The following is a 20,362-nucleotide window of genomic DNA, read 5'->3' as shown; positions in this document are numbered from 1 at the left end:
AAAGAATAGCAAAATTTAAAAATGATAAAGTAAGGCTTTGGTGTAGTTTCTTTGCTTTCTGAGTTAATGTAGAGTTAGAGCCTTTGCATTACTTAAATAGCACATCCTTGTCAGTATTTAAAGAGCTGTTAGTGAGCGCCCCAGGACCCACTTCTCAAAGCATCATTAAATCTTGCTCTGAAATAGTGAAGTCATAAAGGTCTTGTTGGCAGAAGCCAAATAGTTAGTTTATAATTTGCAGCATAGCACCCTTTATAAAATAATAATAGGTTCAAAATTAAGAAAGTGGAAAATAATTGAGTTTTTTAAAGCTGAAACATAATCTTTCTTGTGTTAATTTGCAACTGGAAATTTCGAAAAGAAAAATCCTACTGTAATATCATCTACGTGGAATACATATATGTCTATCACGTTTGCAATGTAACTGCGCAGTGGTTTTTGAAGTCAGGACCATTCCAGCTGAGTTACTGGCAGTGATGGTTGCTGGTTTTCAATGGAAGACCCTAAATTTGCCTTCTTAGCTTTATTCTTTTCTTTTCTGTTCTCTCTCTCTCTCTTTTTTTTTTTTTTTTTTTTTTTTGTAGTGAGAGGGCTCAGTAGTGCTTTGCCAGCATGATTTTGGGGCAATTTGGGGGCAGATATCGTGCACAAGCAGTGAGATATTTCCATGCATTTTACTTTCCGGACATCACCATGGAACATGTGGGGGTTTGTGCCTGCAGGCCGGGATGCTGCAGGACTCCCTGGTCCATCACCTTTATGTCTTGGAGCTGCTCCAGTCAGTGAATGACTTTCTGTGGCTTGGAGGTAAGGTGATCTGATGCAGATGATCAGATGTGTAACTAAGTACTATTACTTGAAATAGAAAACCTATCAAAAATGGCTCTAAAATACAGGATGAGGGAGGAGAATTGGCTGAGCTGCTTGCATGGGGAATATTCTCAGGTGACTCCCTCATTGTGTCTCCTGTCACTCCCCCCCCCAGCCCTGCACGGCAGTCATCGTGAAGCAAGCATGCACTTTCCCAGAAACGCGCTGAATTTCCTTGTGCCTCTGTTTGTTGGCTTTTTTTTTTTGAAAGCACATCTTGCCCTTTGCTTAAATGCCATCCCTGCCTAGTCACCTCTTACACTCATTCGTCTGGAGCTCGTCCATACATAGCTGCTGAATGGATGAACAGAATGTAGTATCTCCATGTAGTGGAACATTATTCAGACGTAAAATTGAATAAAAAAGAAAAAATAAATAAAGGGGAATATGAAAAAGGCCACCTGTTCTGGGAAGTCCACACTGACTGCTCAACCCGCCCTTTTCCCTTTGAAACCCAATCAGTTATGCTCCTCTCTACTCTTTTTGATAGTACTTACCACCTTCTAATAAACTTTAACACTTTCAAAAAAAAAAAGAGAAATGCTGATACCACTTCAACCTTGACGAGCCTTGATAACAGCACGTTAAGTGAAAGGAACCAGACACAAACGGCCACATATTGTTGAATTCAGTGATCTGAAATGCCCAGAATAGGCACATGCAGAGGCAGAGGGCAGGTGATGGTTGCAAGGGGTTGGGTGGAGGGGGGTTGGGGAGTGATTGCTAGTGGCAGGGGTGTTCTTCTGGGATGATGAAGTGTTCTGGAAATAGATGGTGGTGAGGGCTGCACAACAGTGAGTGTGCGGAAGACTGCTGAGCGCTGTCTCTAGGAGTGCCTGTGGTTGGGGGCGGCTTTATTTTGTTCTCATCCGTGAAGAGTCATCTTGTGCTGAGGCCATTCTACTCCTGTGAGTGGTGAGGGTCAAAGACTTTGCAGAGACATGTGTTATTTTCCCACTTGCTGAGTGTAGGCAAAAAAGGTTTAAGCCTGAGAAAGTGCTCCATCTGCAGAAACGTCTTTTAGTTTTGCATGGTGTAAAATTCTTGAGAGCTTTTTAATCGTTGAGGACAGCCTGTGTGGGGGAAACAGCCCGTGAATCCTGGGTGAGTCCCGGAAGAGCTGCGCTTCCCTCCCTGACACGGGTGGGGATTTCACCCCCGTTCAGGCAGTGAAGGGCCCAGACCCGAGAGCGTAGTTGACAGTCGTGAATATTTACATGTATCCGCTGCTTCATCTTGGATATTAATTTCAAGCTGAGTCAGTATGTGGCGGCAGCCTCATCCTACGTCAGGAATCTATAGTATCTGCTCTTTGAGGTGAAGACCTGACAGACTTGATTATTTAACAGTCTCCCTTGAATTGATATGTCAGATTCCTTTGTCAATAATAGAACAGCAGAATTATAGACGTCCTTTATTGCCGATGTGACCTGGAGCAGGTTTAGTCTCTGTGCCTCAGTGGCCTTATCTTCGGTTGGGGAAGATGATAACAGTGCTTCCCTCAGAGGGTCTGGTGGGGGGGGAGTGAGAAGCACAAAGGGAGGACTTACACGTGATGCTCATGAATGACCGAATTTAGTGCTCCCAGCCTGGTAAGGCCTCAGGGGCAGAGATGGCAGAACAGACCATTCGTAGCTGGAGCTCGATCCGTGTTGGCAGCTGTTATGATCAGGATCACCCCTGTGGGTTATCAGGCAGTTTTAAGACTTGGTAATATGAATTCATGAATAATGTTAAAAGATTAGACATCTCAGATCCGGTTTACATAGTTCTCAAGATTTCCTGTGAGAAATGGATATTTTTTTCCCCATCTTAAATCTGAGTTGATTCTCTAAAGAAATTCTGCATTCCTCCACCATTTTGAGTTAATTCTCCATTTCTTAAAAAAAAAAGTTTTTAAATGGAGTTACTGGTGTCTGAACTGAGGGCCGCATGCATGCTGAGCACATACTCTCTCAAGTGAGGTATAATCTCCCCCCTGATTTTTTTTAAACTTTACTTTCTTTGTATGCAGAGGTTAGTGACCTCTAATTCTTTTTCTGGAGACTTGTCCATGAACCTGTAAATCTATAATTAGTGGACAAAATTTGATTTATTAAAAAAATCAATGGAACATTCTGCAATCCATTCAAAAGGAAATGCTCATTGAAATAAAATGTTTCTCCTTTATGGTGATTTCTAATTTTTGGTCTGCCTTAACTTATTAAAAGTAATTCTCATCGTCATAATGACCAAGCTTGCTCTGAGTGGACAGTTACCTAAGGCTAAAATGCTTTCCTCATGTTTTAATTCATAGTAGGTGTTTAAGTGTAGGTATCAGTGTCTCCTTTTCTGCAGCTGAGGGGTTGAGAGATGGGGCAGCTTGTCCCAAATCTCACGCAGCTGGCGCTGGCAGGCTCAGGGCTGGAACCCAGGCTGCACAGGATGCTTTCTCAATGGCTCCTCTGATCAGCCCCAAGTTGAGTGGTTTCCCGAACTCCTGTGAGTCCATAAATGACCGATTTTAGTGATCTCAGCTTCATGAAGCCTTCAAAGGAGAGACACCAGTGAGAATGTTAGACAGAGTGGCATAAATTAAAATTGTACATTTTCACAAATGTTGCTTTCTCAGGCAATGAGTTAAAAACTTTATATTTTTTTATTTTAGTGCTCTGTAAACACTAAAATCAAAACATTAAAAATTATTATAGTGCAAAATTGGAGTGGGCTTTGAAAGTCCAACCATTTCTAATGATGTTGCTTGTTTTTCTCTAGTGGTGCTTATTGACAGAAAAATTTACAAAGACTGAATTGGTTCTATGTAGTCTTAGTATGGAGGAAAGTTTTGTCAGTGAATATTGTAAGTAAAATCTTTACTCTTTTCTTTCCTGATGATGAATATGTAAGTTGTTTTCATGGCTTAAGTACATTTCCTCATTTGTGAAATTTGAGTGATGCCCTTTACCTTGTTTGACTGTGAGAGGTGGACGCCTTGTATATGAAGCACCCAAGAGCTGCTTAGTAAAAATATGCTGTCACAAGGACAGATACTTTAGAAGGATCAACTCTGAATACTAAAGAGGGTGGCTTGTTTCTGATGCATATTCAATATGCATATTTATGAATATATGAATATGGCTTAAAGTAACAAGGATTCAGGGTTTTGTGTGTGTGTGTGCAGTATGAAGTTTTAATGAAATCTTTATCATTCTAGTGAGACAGGGACTAGTTAAATCACCTTAAGCAGACGGCCTTGAATATTATTTACACAGAATGTGTGTTGTTACAACTCAGAATTCATGTTGCCGTGTAACCATCCACTCAGACATTTAAATTCGTAGGAATCTGACCAGAACCATTAAGTTTAGAAAAATCTACATTGATCATTTTCAGGGAATAAGCTTCTCTCTTTTGTGATTAAAGAAAATTTTGATTTATTTTTCTGCACTCTTAATAGATTTTAAAATATCAAAACATTGACTTGACATGTCACTTGTTTTAATAGAATAAATCTCATGCTGTTTTAATGTGCAAATAAATGTTTTTGAATTTCAATACACTTGTATGTTTTCCTGGCTCTTTGAGAAGTATTTTGCAAGATACCTAGATTAATTACTGTTGGAAAAATACAGACGTGACTTTTATGAATATAGGCCTAGTACAGATCTGATGGTTTTTGCTACAGTGCAAGACATGAGGCCTAGGAGAGATTTGCTGCTGATTGCCAGGAGGACAGATCCCAGATCTCAGACTCCCCTCCTGTAAAATGAAGTGGCTGGACTGGATTCTTTCCTCTACTAAGAAGTTTCCATGAGCCTGTGTCTTTTGTTTATATTCAGGAGTATTAGCAATGTCAGATTAAATACTGAATACACCTCCCTTCCCCGAAGCAAAGTGCAGTATGTGCTACATAAGATATAATTATCTGATTCTTCTTTCTGATCCAACAGGCAATTTTTGTGTTGCATCTTTCCCAGCAACCTGGAAGGTGTTTTTAGCCATAGGTGGTGCTGTTGCACCTTCTAACAGTCTTAATATTCCTTTTGCAAAAGAAGGTTTAACAAATGTTATTTTGTTTTGATTCCGTTGCTTAGTGCTTCAGAATAGCACAATGTCCATTATGTCTATCTACCTGGAAAAATTATTCTGCTTATGTCTTAGACTTATTCTGTCATCTCGCTGTGAACATTTCAGACTTGCTGTGCAAACAATGGCAAAATCGGTCTTTTCTTCCAGTGTTAGCAACCAGTGAGCCGGAATTTTATAAAGCAGCTAAGAGCGGCCTCTGGAGCACCTTAAAGCTGAAAAGTGTACTGAGTTCCCTGAGTATTGACCCAGCAGCTGTGTATCATTTGTTGGGAGGTGATTTTGTACATATAAGAAGGGGTGTAGTTTTTTGTCTTGGGTTTGCGTGCACGTGCTGCCACTGAGCCACGTGAGCCTGAGTCAGTTTGCTCTGAGTTTTTCCCTCGTCTGTGAGATGGGGACGCTCGTATCTGCTTTGCAGAATTGTGAGAATTAGAAATTATGTAAAGTGTTTAGCAGAGTGGGAATGTCAAAGGGCTCATAAAGTTTAGCTCCTGTTTTGTATGAAGCCATCATTTTACAGTCTTTGGCAGTTACTAACAAACAGGAAAATAAGAAAAGCTGGTTTTATGCTGAAAGATATTTGAGGAGGTTCCATAGTTCCTATACCCATAATTTAGCAACAGCAGGTTCAGGACAGATACACAGTCGCCCTGAACCAATGTTAACCCACAGAATTTTTTGTTACTTCATATATATTGGGGCTTAAGGGGACCCAATGCTTATACACATGTTTTCTCCAGCAGCCAACTGAGAGATGACACAGAAGAACAGGCAGGCGATAAATGTCTCCTGTATTACTGATGAAGCCACGTTCTCCATGAACTTCAGGGCTGTGGGAAAATGCGTGTCATGATACTGTGGCCCAGAACTAGAGACTCATGCAGTCCCAGTTAGCTCTGGGCCACAGTGAGCCTTCCCTTAAGAGGATCTGCCCCATCATGCACAGGGCTGCACTGCCATGGAGCTGAGCATCCCTGGTGCTTCCCAATGGTGGCCAACACTGGAGGGAAAGGAAAGGTTTCATATGCCCTGCTTGTAGATCCGGACTCACACCTCAATCTGTTAGTGTGAGGAGGGCTAGCCGTTGTCCAGGTGTCAGGGGTGTGAAGGGAAAAACACTCTCCATGGACCAGATTGTGGAGGAGGCATCCCTTCCCTCAGTTTAAACAGGTGGTGGGATGCAACAGAAGGGTGCTCCCCAAGAGTTTATAAGAGGGGAAATAAGGATTTCCTTTGGGACTCAGACTAGCCATGAAACACAGAAGATGATTAGAAGGGAGATTTGTAAATCACTTTCTTATTAAATTCACATTTGTTGAGCACCAAAAATGTGCTACATTCTTTTCTGAGCGTTTTACAGAAATGAATCCTTCAATCTTCACAACAAGTGAGTAAGGAAGGTTTGATAGTTATCCCAGGTTTACAATGTGGAAATTGAGGCACGGATAGAGTAAGTAAGATGGCCAAAGTCACAGAGCTAGTAAGTGACAGAGCTGGTATTTAAACCCTGGCTGTCTGGTTCCCAGGCTCCCAGGGATGGGCTTTGGGTGTTTAGAGGTATCTGCATCCCTGGATATCTGTACCTCTGTGCATCACATAGCCCAGAAAGGACAGGGAAAGGAGAGTTACACAGGTGCTCACAGTCGTGTCTCAGCCACAGTCCACGGACAGTGCACTGTGATTGGCGTTAAATGTCTTCTGGGCAGCAGATCTTTTCGTATAACAGAAATTTAGTCCATTGAGTTAATCTAGAAACCCTTCCTGCTCTGCTTCTGTCCACTCTTGTCATGTGACTGCCTGCCTGTGATTGGGCTGTTGAGGAGAATCTGTACTCATGGTTGAACTCTGATATTTCAGTCTGGTTTGTAGTTTCACATCTCCTGTTACATTAATAAATTCAATTTCTGGTTTTCTTGCATCAGTCTCTCATGAGTTTGGTTAATTTGAAACCAGTCCATGGGAGCCCAGGGGTGCTGACGGTATAATTTCTGATCACGTTGTGGCACTTCTACCTGTGCGGACCTGCGTGGAAGATTTCTGCACAGCAATGACCCAGGCACTCAGCTATAAACGCTGGGCGTGCTTGCTGTTAGATAGTACATTATTCCCAAAACAGGGACCTGGCTGATCTGGTGGTCTGCTTTGTAATGAAGATATCTAAAGAATTTATCTTGTTCCCCTCTCCCCATGTCTCCCCTAAAGGTAAACTAAGCCTTTTTACTCATTGCGGATTCTACAATCTCTGCCTCATCCCATCTTTCACGAAGTTCCTCCTTACTATCACACAATTGTTAAAGACTATTTCCTTTGATTATACACAATAAATATGGGAACATTTGAGAGGTTCTTGGAGTTGGCTCCCTAATCCCTCTCGCTTTCTTTCCTTTTTCCACAGTCTTGAGTAATTCATTCCATGTTGGTAAGACTTCTGCCAGCCAGAACCCACAGTTCCAGGTGAGAAGGATGCAGACTTTATCTCTCCTACCCGAGGGAGAGAGAGAAGAGAATTGAGGTCTGCTCCCCCGTGGTCCCTTTCTGCCCCAGGGCCACTCATGTTCACCTGCAGCCTTCTGGCCTCTGCTCAGAAGGCCTCTGTCCCAGGACTGACTGCAGCCTTTTCTTCCCTTGTCTATATTTCCTGTGCCTTTCAGAAGTTGGTCTCTTCTCTGCAATTCAACCCTGGCAGATGTGATGGTGGTCAGCGAGCTGGTGGGCAGTCATTTGGTGACTCCAAGGAGCCATGATGATTCTCCTGAGTCTCTCATTCGGGGTTACAAAACTGTCGAGCACCGGAGGAAGCCCATTCACGTGAGGTCAACACAACATCACATCACTTTCATTTTGTTTTTGAATTTTCAGTGGAGAAAGTATTAGTAGGAAACTGTTCCAGATTTTCGGCCGCCTGCTTTCCTCACCATTATTCCCTTGTTGGCTCTGGTGCTTGTTTAAAGAACCAGGTTTCTTCTCTGGTCATTTGTAGCAGCTGGGCTTGCCGAATCCTTGATCTGCATTTGAAGCAGAATGCTTCTTCGTGATGTCAAACTGATATTCCTTGTCATGTCTTAATAATTTGTGTACACTCATCAACTGTTTCAACTGAAATGCTCTTTTCCAATTTCGGTTAACTCACATTTGCTGAACTCCTGCTTTCATGCTGAGGGCAGTTTCTTCTTCCTGTAATAAAATTTAGCAATTTGCATTTACTATGGGAAGGTAACTGGCTGGAGGTGCTTTTTTTCTTACCAGTTTTAATAACAATTCACCCATTAAAATGTACGGCGGTTTTTACTCTATGCCCAGAATTGTTCATCCCAGTCAATCTTAGAAAATTTTCATCCCCCCAACAGGAAGCCCCTTACGCATATGTAGACATTCCCATCTTTGACATCCTCCACAGCCCCAGAAAGCCACTTTTCTCTCTCTGTGGATTTGCCTGTGCTGGCAATTTCATGTAAATCTAGTTACTTCATGTAAGTGGAACCATCTATTGTGACTGAATTCTTTCACACTGAGTAACGTTTTCAATATTTGTCCAAGTTGTGGCCTGGGTCAGTACTCTATGCCTTGCTATTGCTGAATAATATTCCACTGTATGGCTGGGCCCCTCTGTTTATCCATTCATCACGTGATAGACATTTGTGTTGTTTCTGCTTTTTGGCTGTGATGAGTAATGGCGCCGTGAATATTCCTGTAGGAGTTTTTATATGAACATTTGTTTTCAGTTCTCTTACGTGTGTGCTCAGGAAGCAAAATTTCCTGGTCATTCAGAAACCAAATGTTCAACTCTCTAAGGACCTGCCAGGCGTTTTTGCAAAGTGGCCAGGCTGTGTTACATCCTCACCAGCAATGGCTGCGACCTCTGCATCTTCTGTGTCCTCATTAGTGCTTGTTACTATTTTTTTGATTATAACCTATTGTAGTGAGTGTGAAGCGGTTTCTCCTAGTGGTTTTGACTTGATTTCCCTTATAGCTAATGATATTGAACATCGTTTCTTTGTGCTTATTGGCCATTTGTATATTTTCCTTGAAAAATACTTTTCAGATCCTCTATTCATTTTTTAATTGAGTTGCCTTTTTATTGTTGAGTTGTAGGAGGTCCTTTTTTTTTTTATAGATACAAATTCCTTATCAGATAAATGATTTGAAAAAATTTTCTCCTGTGTGTTGTTTTTTCACTTTCTGTATGGTGTCATTTGAAGCAAAGTTTTTAATTTTGATGAACTCCAATTTATCTCTGTTTTCTTTTTTCCTTGTGCCTTTGTGGTAATATTTAATATCTGAGGTATTTTATTTAACATTTTATATATAAAATAACTTAATTATTAGGACCGTTCTAGGCGACGGGTGCTGTTTTTGTCCCCAGTCTATGGATAGGAGACTGAGATTCAGAAAATTTCACTGACTTATCTGTGTCAAAGCTACACAGTGCTGTTGGAATTCAGACCCTCATGTTTGTCCCAAGTATCTGTGATCCTCACCACCATGCTCCACTCCTTCCTGGAACCATTAATGAAAAAGTCTTTACTTTTTTGATTTGTTGTTAGTTTTTGTTTTTCTCATTGGGGCCTCATCTCCTCATTTCCTTAAAGAGATCAGTGTAGGTTTATTTTAGGTCTCATGTAGGCAGAAGCATTGCTATCAGTTAACTTCTTTATTACTCACTCCCCAGTGATGGCTTTTGCTAATTGACCTAATCAAGTCATGCTTAAGTCTTTCCTTCTCATGACACTAACAACAGAGTCATGACTTACTGAATGCTCAAAGCAGAAAGTACTTGATTGATTTTATTTTGCTAACCAATCAAACCAATCAAATAAATACCCGGTGTTGAAACATACGGTAAGCCCTCCAGAATAGGCTCACTGTCTTCCTTGTGTTTCATTTGTTTGGTCACAGTGTCTGGATAGTGCCTTGCTGTCCAGCAGTTTAGTTAGGATACGGTGCTTGTGAATCATTCTAAGGACAGAATTTTGACAACAGACTGTGTTGTTCATTTCACGGGGGAAAAGTTAATATAGAAATACTGCTCAGATCTATTTTAAAATTAAGTTTGGAAATTTGAGAAGAGTTCAAGAAACCATACAAAGATCTTTTTCACTAATTTTAGATCTATCTTAGACAAATTATGGTTACATAGCAGAGTAACTTATCAAGTAGATTTGACAAGAGGAGTGTATTATTGATTATTTGTTTTAGTTGAAATATTCTACCTGGGATAAAATATTCAGTGCCCATAAATGAACAAATCTGTTTGTATTTCTATGCAACATGGGAGTAGACTTCATATGTTTCTATATAATATATATGACTGTGTGTTTTAATCTGTCTGTCAGTGATTTTATAGTTTTTCAGCAATGTTGTAACTTTGGAATTCTTCTAAGAAAATCACCTCAGATTCTAGTGCAGTTTGTACTGTGTATGGTGTCTTATGCATGGGATTCCACTGTCCCATTAGTGAGGAATTTCCTCTTCTATTGAGTTAGTATCAGAGTTAAAGGAACTGTGATTTCTAGGCCTTTGCTTTCCATGTGTTTGCACTTGGGTGTCAATCACAATTTTCCCTTTTTTGAGTTTTCATTGTTCAATTAGAATCTTTGAAAATAATTTGTTGCATCGGTCTCCCTAGAAACTTGATGTGTTTGTGCTTTTCAGTTTTCAATTAATGAAAAATGTAAATACACTCTTGTTTTTAAGTAGTCCTTTTTCACTAGATATTTGTTTACCTCTTTATAGTTAAAATATATTTTTCCCAATGAGTGAATCGGTGTGTATATTTTAAAAGAAACCTTACTTTTTATTCTTTTTATTGTAACAGTTATATTCATTGTAGAGAATTTAGAAAATAAGGATAAACACAGTAATAACTTCACAATGGCCTCTAATCTCACCTGGAGATAGAGTTGTAAGGATTGAAATTGAGAATTACAAGTCCTCTTAAATTGTTCTTCTTTTTCAAGTACGATTTGGTTACTGAGACCCTTGAAATCCCATATGAATTGTAGCAGAAGCTAGTCAGTTTCTGTAGAGGAGCCCGCTGGGATTGTGATCGAGACCACGTTGAATATACGGATCGCTTTGAGGAGCACTGCCATTCCAAGAGCTCTGACTTCTGATCCAGGAATATGCGTGGTGTGTCTGTCCAGTTATTTAGGTCTTCTTTAATTTTTTTTTCAACAATGCTTTGAGTTTACAGAGTTTTATTTTACTTTTTGTTTTTTGCCTTTATACTGAGGACAAGTGTGCAAGGTACCAGAATCAGAAGTGTATTTGAGCACCGCCACTTGCTGCCACAATGGTCGCTGCACTCTTGCTTCACCCGCTCTACAATCTTGCACAGAATAGGACCTCAGTAACTCTCTCTCTCTCTTGAATGATTGTATGATTGTTGGATGATGCTTGAGAGCCCTTGTGATGATTTTATTTCCCCAGCCTTTCCCCACTTCTTTACTATGCCCTTTCTCTTCCTTTCCTCCAGCCTGGGTTTCAGTCTACCTGTGGCATTGATTTTTCTTGTCTGTAGACACTATCTTTCACTGGTTCACGATCATTTTACATGTGGGCTGTGGAAAATTGCTAGATGTCAAGAAAGAGCCAATCGATTGCATGCTAGTATTTTTAGAGTGTGTTACTGTTTTATCGATTGAAATTAAATCAGGCTGACCCCCTGAGCCCTCCCGTGAGCTGTTTTCGCCTTCCTATAGGTGATACTGCTCTGGTTGCTGAATGTGCCCTTTCCCCAGACTTGGTTTTGGAGTTAAGTCACCATCAGTGGAGCCCTCTCTTTAAAAGATGAAGAGAACATTTGCTCCTTCTCCCTGGTTGGGGACTTGGATGAGATGAGGTACCAGATAAAGAATGGAGCCCCACCTCATTCTAACACCCGCTCGTTCCATTCATTTCTCCAGGGAAAAAGAGTACAATTCAACACTATAAACACTGATTGTGAGCTAATGAGATAGACAGGACAACCGATCATTTATTAAATATCCTTTCATGCCAGAAACAAATGTATTATACACACAAAAAGCACGCAAAGCACGGTAGTAACGTGATTACACACGTGGGTCCGAGTTCGATTCCTGCTCTGGAGTGACCAGTCCTGAGAGATGGAGAAATGTTAGGTCAGATTAGTTTCTCCCGGACTTGTTTGCTGTTCTGCAAAGACGGGCTTGCTAGGCGTCCCTCCCCCTTAGAGGTGCTGTGGGGTGTAAATGGCGCGTGGGCAGCCCGAGCACAGCTGCTCATTCCTCGTAAGGGCAGGATAGCATAGCTTTTGTGATTACGGCTTTAAGACCGTCCCGTGTAGACTCTTAGTGCTCCGAAGGGATGCCTTGTGGTTTGGAGATGGGATTCTCACTTCTGTAAACACCCAAGGATTGTGTTATTGGGCCGTGCTGATTTGAATCTATTCTTTAGAAAGTACATATTGTAGATATATTTTTCAAGCATGCATGCTTTTTTCTTTTATTATTTATAGTTCTACCCTCTCTCTTGGTGTGACTTTTCATGGAATCCAGGAAACAGTCCTAAGCCACCTGCCTCTTCACACTTCTCCGTGGTGGTTTTCTTCCCTGACTAGAAGAGGGTTCTGCATAGGAAATTTTCTTTGTTCCCCTTTTCTTGGAGTCTCTCTGTCTGTCTGCCCATCTCTCACCTGTACATCTGTCCATTTATCTACCCACTGAATCTTCTGAGCTGTTCCAAAAAGCATTTCAGGCAGCTTACAGAAGAACAGATACCAAATAAACAGGTGAGAAAATGGGGCCAAGTTCAGACAGTGAGGCTAGGAGGCAAGCCTGTGTGAGGGTTGCAGGCATGAGAGACACACGTCTGCCCTGTGACTTATAAGATTGACAGCAACAGTGTGCCTGAGGCTCCCAGCAGACACAGGGAAACAGGGTTTGTGGGAGATGCTCACTGGCTGCGAAATAAATAAGAGGCTTAGGAGATGCCCAGCCTTTCCAGCTACTAAGGCTTAGGAGAATATTTTGAGTTTCTTCCAAAATCAGAATATTGCCTCTTTTCTTTTTTCAGAGATCTATGTATAGTTTGTTACATTCTATACCTGGAAATTTCTCCAAAACTGCTTCCCACATGAGTCCCATGGCTCGGGAATGGGGTGGTTCTGCTCATTGATGGGGGTTGGCCAGAAACAGAAAATGACAGCCTCAAAGGAGCCTGGGATTTGTCAGTTATGTTTTGTCAGTACTGTAGAGTACAATCTCTTTCACAGTATCTCTCCATCTGAGGCGGCAGCGTGCTCTCTTACCAGCATCAGGAGCTCAGGACCACAGGATGGTGCGGGCTGAATGCACTGCCGTCAAGACAGCTGTGCTAGTCACTGCAGGTGTGGTTCTTTTACATACGGCATTTCATGTTCTTTACTAGAATGTTTCAACAGGGAGTTAATTAACTGAGTCAATTCACATTTAATAAATATGATGCTTTGTTGAAAAGACAGTTATAGGCAGAATATAAGCTGTGAAGACTTTAAAAACGGTTTCATTACTGAAATTTCTGTAGGGAAGATACACAGTTTATCTTATTTATTCCTCTCTTTTAAAGTAACAAAGAAACAAGACAGAAAAGGCAGACGATGGTTTCTGTTCTTCCTCTCCGCTTGCAGGTGCCCTCACCTCCAGTAGCATCCATCCAGACACCAGCACTGACACTGGCCGTGCTCAGAACTGCCTCAGCCCTGAAGACACAACTGACAAATAGAAGGGGGCCACGCTCTGTTACAGCAGGTGCTCTCACTTTGTGGGTCCTTATGTAACTGCACGATGTTAATCAGGATCGCCCGTTCTACATTGTGTAGCGCTGCTGCGGTGTCTCCTAGTTACTTGTTTCTGTAAGTATTCATGTATTATTCCCCAATGCGTGGTACTACACGCCTAAAAATGCTTTTTTCATATGAAAAATAATTTGCATTTAATATAATAAGTCTGAATAAAGGGGCAAAAGAGTCTATCCTGGTCCCGCTACTCAGAGATAATAATTAACAATTTAACATTTATTTTCTGTTCTTTTCATCAGTGTGTATCAGCTCTGTCATAAAAACCAGTGAGCACTCTGTCCCTGTTTGCTCTGCGGAGATCTCCATTTTCCATTCGGCTTATTACATGTTTTTCTACAATATTCTATCTCCCCTGGCATGATTTTTAATGACCAGTGTAGCATTCTGTCTTAAGGAATGCATCGTCCATTTTACTTCGGACTTAAATAAACTTTTAAATTCCAAGTATACTTAACTGAAATACTGAAAAGAGAACTGTGGTGGTACAGGAAGGCCCCTAACTCCCTTCCCATTATTTCCTGAGAGTAAAAGCTGTGGAAAATTTGGTATATATATTTCATGACCTTTATGCCTATGAGATACATATATATACACATATGAGAAATCAATGTATAGTTGTGTGTATATATGATTTATTTAAAAATGAGACCATACTATATGTTTCTCTGCAGCTCGCTTTATTCACTCAGGGGTATATCATGGACGTCCTCCCACTCCAGACTCACCCGGCCCTTTCAGATAGATTGGAGGGGTCTCCTGATGTGCGGGTGTCGTCTCTTGTCCACGGACACATTTGGTGGGAGAGTGCTGTGGACAAGGCCCTGGACCACAGCGAAACGCCGGCTCCCTCAGCGCCCGCAGCTCGCCTTGATTTACCGTAACATTGTCTTTATGGTGGAGAGTTAAGTTTTCTCCACTTTCCACTGTCAGAAAGAATGTTTGACTTGCATCCTTCTTGTACAGACATTCCTGTGATCTTGTATGTATATTCCTTTAGTTAAGGCTTCTGGAAATTTAGTCCCTGGATGTGACACTTACATTCATCACAGACTCCTTTCAAGTGACTCTAGAAATTCCTTCTCCATTGGGGAATGAAAAAATGCACAATTACTTATGTAACCAATTCTCTATCGCTGGATATTATTTCACTTCAGTTTTTCTTCCCACCTTTGTAAACAGTGCTGTTTAAATGCCCTGATGGATACATCTGTTTGGACTGATTTTTTTTTTCTAAAGGAAACGATTCCTAAAAGTGGAGTTGAGTCAGTGGGTATGTACGTTTTTCAGAGTTTACATATCCATTGATATGTCATCCTCTGAAAAAGTCGCTCATGATTTATTCTCCCACAGATGGACACTAACTAGAATATCTTAAAAATATTCGCCAATATGATAAGCAAAAGTGCTTTTTCATTGTTTTAGTTTGCATTTGATGACCAGTGAAGTTTTGAGCTTTTTTCACTCATTAGCCTTTTGAATTTTTTAAAATGAATGATTCCTTTTTTCCTTTGCCCACATTTAAGTGAGGGAGCTTCTTGTTGCTTTGTGACAGCTATTTGTATGTTATGAAAATTTACTTCGTGACTTCATCAACATGTATCACAGAGCTTTTTCTTGTCATTTCTTTCCTTTCATTTTGTTCAGGAAGTTTTTTATTCTTGTTGTGGCTCAAACTACTCTTAAGATAGTAAATGTCTTCCTTAAGGGTTTTATCTTTGACATTCTTAGAAATACTTCCTTATAATGGAATAAATCTCTTCTGTAGGTTTTTTTAATCTCTAAGGTGGTGATTATAATAGTACTTGTTATAGTGAGGAGAAGTTGAGTTAATAAGAGCAAAGGGTTGTATTTGCTGTTATTAGTACTTTTTAATATTTACATCACTATGTGCAATTTATCTTGTGGTCATTATGACAGGAATAGAATTTATACTTTCTAGGTGATTCTGATTGTCCCAGGACAATTATTGAATTCATACTTTTCTCTTTGATTTGAAATCCCACCTGTACAAAATAATTACATACACTAGAGTCTCTTTTTGAACTCATGGTTCCTTTCTGTCAATCTCCCTTCCTTACTCCAGCACCATATCTTACATATTGTAAAAATTTATTTAATCACTGGCAGTCTGATTTTTTTTGAATATTTTCTTCCGACCCAAATTTTCTTGTCTAGTATTATGACTTTATTATTCCTGAAGAGTTCCAAAATATTTTGTTCAAGTTAAAAAAAATCAGATTGGAATTTTCATGGGAGTTTTTAGTAAGTTTTGAATTATTCTTAGGAGAACTTACATCTTTACAAAACTGCTTTCCTCCATGCAATATGTTTATGTCTCTACATTCATACCTCTTACTTTAACACTCAGTATAGTCCTGAAGTATCTCCATTTAGAACATGGGCATTATTTTTGAATTTATTCCAGTTTATTGTTTATGTTTTTGTTAATTTTGTGAGAATTTTTTGCTATTATATATTTAAATGCTTAAAACTGACATTTAGAAAGGAAGATTCGGTTTGTCAATACTCAATTTGTAACTTGTCATTTAAAATTGTAAGTATTAAGCACTTGTTCCAGAATCCTTTCTTTTCTGTTTTTAAAAATTTGTTTCCAAGATTCTCAAAATGGTCATAGCTAAGTAGTAGTATAGGTGGGGAGACAGATGGAGAGAGGTAGTGTGGCTCATGTACAGACTGTGAGCAGTTTCATGGCTGCCTTTAGGCTGGAGAAGCCGCAGAAGAGCCCAGGTTAGACCGGGGGTGGCTTTGTATGCACTTGAAAGCCAGCTTTCCTGCCTGTATGGTGAAGCCTGGTGGGAGTGGCAGGTAGATGATCAAGGTCCGATGGAGGTCATTGGCTGCACAGAGCGCTGTGTCTGTGAGAACTGGCTAACATTACCATGGGAAATGCTTGGCGCCAGGAACACTGCAGGGGAGCTGGGGAGCCTGTGTGTTAAGGACTTTCCTGTCCTGGGAGTGGGAAGAGCAGACTCTGCATTCAGATCTGAGTTTGAATTCATCCTCTTTAGTTTACTGGTCCTCTGAATTTTGTCAAGTTATACATCCTCTTTGAACTCCTGTTTTCTTGTCTCTCAAAACAGGAGAATTACGGCCTGCTGCTAGAGTGTTTGATCAGTGTAAATGATTTGTGTCTATAAGATGCCACGTACAGCCACAATCTCAGTGAGAAATGGGTTGTCGCCTCTTCTTCTGCAACTCAGTGCTCAATAAGACATCGGGGGAAAGCCAGTCCCTAATTTGTTGTGATGCAATGAGAACAAAATTAACGTCTTGCCTTTCCCTAGCAGTATTCTTACTTCTTTGTTTCATTTACCTCTTTCCTCCTTTACTCTCCCCTTTCACCTCCTCCACCAAAAGAGCCTGAGATTGTCTGAGAACACTAGATTCAAATTACTTTAAATGTTGGCTCATCCCCATGAAATTACAGTGACATTAAAAAAAATCTGTACACATCCCAGACCATTATATTTGATTTATACACACACACACAGACACACACACACAATCAGGATGCCTCCCGTTTGCTGAAGGAGAAGGAACTCTTTTTCTGAGGTTTCATTCACTGAGCGTGAGAGGAAAGTTTCTTAAGCAGAAATTCACCTGGCTTCGTGCATGGTTTTTTAAATTGGATTTCTGCTTTGTGTCCATAGAAATATTCTCCTATTAGAAGAGGGGAAGTGGAGACATAGATATTCTGCTGAGATATTGGTGTCATCAAATTTGAGTTGGAAAGGACTTATGACAGCATAGAGTTGTAACTTTTTATGGGTGAGAATCCATGATAGTGTAACTTGGACAAGAACCCGGGTCTTCTGTCTTCGTGTCCACTTGGATGAAGAGGCAACTGGGTGGGGGATGGCAGGGATCCTTCTTGCTTGAGTTCCAGGGTCTTGCTAGATTTCATTGTTCAGCTGCCTTTAGTTTATGTCCATATGGCCTCTCATGGGAAGGTCACTATGTCCTGATAGATTGAGTTTCTAATCAGCAAAAAGGTCTGGACCCACTAATGGTTCCCAGAGATTTTCTGCTGACTTGCTGACACTTTATATACATGAGACCTAAGAAATTGCTGGATATAAAATCCTTAATGTTATCGTTTGCCCTCGAGTTCCATAGGAATGAAGTGCTGTCTCAGGCTGTCTAAGGCTAGATCTGAACAAATAGGGTGATAGGCTGCGCAGCTGGACCCTCCCCAGTCTAATGGGATTTCCACCTTAGTTTTTAGAATCAGGCAGATTAGTTCAAATCTTGCCTTTACCATTTATTAGCTTTGTGACCTTGAGGAAGAAACTTTACTTTTTGAGGGAACAATTTTCTTTATCTGTAAATAAGTTCAGTATTTATTTTAGGGTTTTTGTTTTAGAATTGAATGAATCAATTCCCTCATTTATTCCTAAAATAAAGATCACATGGTTCTATGCTGGTGCCTTAGTAGTTGATTACTAAGGGACTCAGCAGTGAGAACGTGGGTGAGGACTCCTGGATAATAGAGCTTATATTCCAGGATATGCTTGTAAAAGACTGGATTGCAGTGGATTTTTAGTAAATGTCCACTCCATTCCTAATCCCCATTGATTGTGTATATATCTTTATACTAATATATGAACAATTTTTTATTGCAATTTAAGTCTCTGTAGTATTTAAAGTATGTAGCTATAACAAAAATACGTGAAATAAAATGATCTGACTTTTATTTTCTTTTCAATAAGCAAAACAAAATAAAATAGAAAAGAAAAGAAAAATTTTGAAGGAGTAGAAATAATTTTATTTCCGTGGAATCAACTCCCTATGTTAGGTTTTTCGGTTGTGTTCTTAAACAGCATATAAAATTGACAGGTTTTGTGTTCAGTGTTGATAGCTTGGTGAGTATAGTTTCTTTTTGTGGTTGTCTTTGATGAATTATTTGCACTAGATCATAAGTAATGTGCATGTTACATATTGGAAACGAGGAAACAGTGGAGACATACTACCTCCAATGCAGTCATTTTGTTACTGAGTCCAAACTCATTCTGCTCACCAAATGACAGGCCAATAAACCGGGAGATGAGGTGTTGGAGCAAGGAATAGTGACTTTATTTGCAAAGCTGGCAGATCCAGAATATGGCAGACTGATGTCCTGGAGAATCATCTTCCACAAGTCAGAATTGAGTCTTCTTTTATACTAAAAAGGGGCGGGGTTTTGATTGGTTGTTGGAAACTTCTTGCTGTATGAATTGCTTGTCCTTTGAATCCGCTGTTCTTGCAGCTGTCCATGCGGATCAAATCATGTTGCCCCTGTGAAAACTCCAAAAAAAAAAAAAACAAAGGTTTTTCTCTATTTTGCAACTTGCCATCTCTACATAAGTGCAGATGAATTAGCATCCTTCAAGATCACGGCCAGGAGAATAGGCTGTCCTGGATATTTCAGTCTAAAGGCAACTTTCTTTTACAAATGGTGCAGAGCTAGCAAGTCTGAGCCTAGAAAACAGGGCACAGGGTTAAAGCCAAAGGAACAGACCTAACATGGGGTCAAAATTGTTCTTTTCTCTTACAATTCCCTTTTCTGCTTCATAGATAATTTTAGTAAGAAACATGAGCAATTTTGTATTTTTGCTTCTTAATAACCGATAAGTGGGCCAACTATATTTTTGTGAGCAGAGATGCTGTGCGGGCATAGGGGTCACAGCACACTCTTGTTGGGGGTGGCCGACCCTGAAACATGTCTGATGCCACGTGAGTGTTGGTGAGGGTCCCCATAGCCAGCGGCACTCTTCAGGATGTAGCATATGTGCTTTGACTTCTTGAGACCTCATTTTCGGCTGTAGGAAATTTTTTCAGATACTGCGATTGAAAAATCACTCCAGCTGGGGATAATTAGGGAAAAAAGGAAAAGGAAAAGGGTTTGGAGTAGAGTAGAAGAGAAGGACCTAAGATCACGGAGCCTGAGTGCTTGGCAGCGGGGCCTCGGGAGAGAGGGGAGCAGAGGTGGGGAGGGGCCTGGCCCCGGAACCAGCTCCTGCACCTGTCCCCGTGCCCAAGCCACGTAGCTTCCAATGGGCCTGGGCCACCTCTCTGGGCTGGATGTCACCCTGTGCAGAACCTTGAAAATCGAATGTAAGGGGTGGGCAGCACTCACATAGGGGGTCACTGTGGATTTCAGTCAAGTCCACGGTGCCTTTTCTGGTCATGTGCCTTCACTTGTCCTTTATCTCAGGATCTGAGGAGGAGGAGAAAGAACTCAGGTAGAGATCCAGGAAGATATCCGACTGTGTTAAGAGAGGACAGACACAGTTACAAGGGGACCGAGGCCACTTGCAGCAAAGTAAAATGACTTCACAACTATTGCTTCAGAGCTGCAGGTGTGAGAGAGCCTAAGCCTGTTTCAGAGTGCAGGGGACAAGCGGAAAGGAATGGCAAAATTTCCACTGAAAATTGAAATTTTGTTAAATAGCCTGCTACTGTTGCTTGTATCACTTGAATGAATGCAGGCATATTTCTGTGGGCATTTATAGGTTCACTCAACCCCACCAGCCCCTCTTGCCCCCATCGGGGATGGGATTTCTCAAGCACAGTGCACCTCCTGCTTCGGTGGGCCACGCTTTGGGTCCTCACCTGGGGCCGGGCTGC

The 20,362-nt window shown here is 40.8% G+C and overlaps 1 long non-coding RNA gene across 1 annotated transcript in view; it reads left to right on the top strand.

The window, feature by feature from the left end:
- LOC141576885 (uncharacterized) overlaps positions 1-20,362 on the top strand; it is a 118,241-nt gene that overhangs the window by 18,012 nt on the left and 79,867 nt on the right. The window contains exons 5-6 of the long non-coding RNA XR_012505311.1: positions 13,172-13,285; positions 13,565-13,789. This is a non-coding gene — a long non-coding RNA (uncharacterized LOC141576885). The remainder of the gene's footprint in view (positions 1-13,171; positions 13,286-13,564; positions 13,790-20,362) is intronic.

This window comes from Camelus bactrianus, unplaced genomic scaffold (genome assembly GCF_048773025.1).
Source record: "Camelus bactrianus isolate YW-2024 breed Bactrian camel unplaced genomic scaffold, ASM4877302v1 HiC_scaffold_43, whole genome shotgun sequence".
Taxonomy (NCBI): domain Eukaryota; kingdom Metazoa; phylum Chordata; class Mammalia; order Artiodactyla; family Camelidae; genus Camelus; species Camelus bactrianus.
Note: the sequence above shows the minus strand (reverse complement) of the source record. Positions and strands in the feature narration are given on the sequence as shown.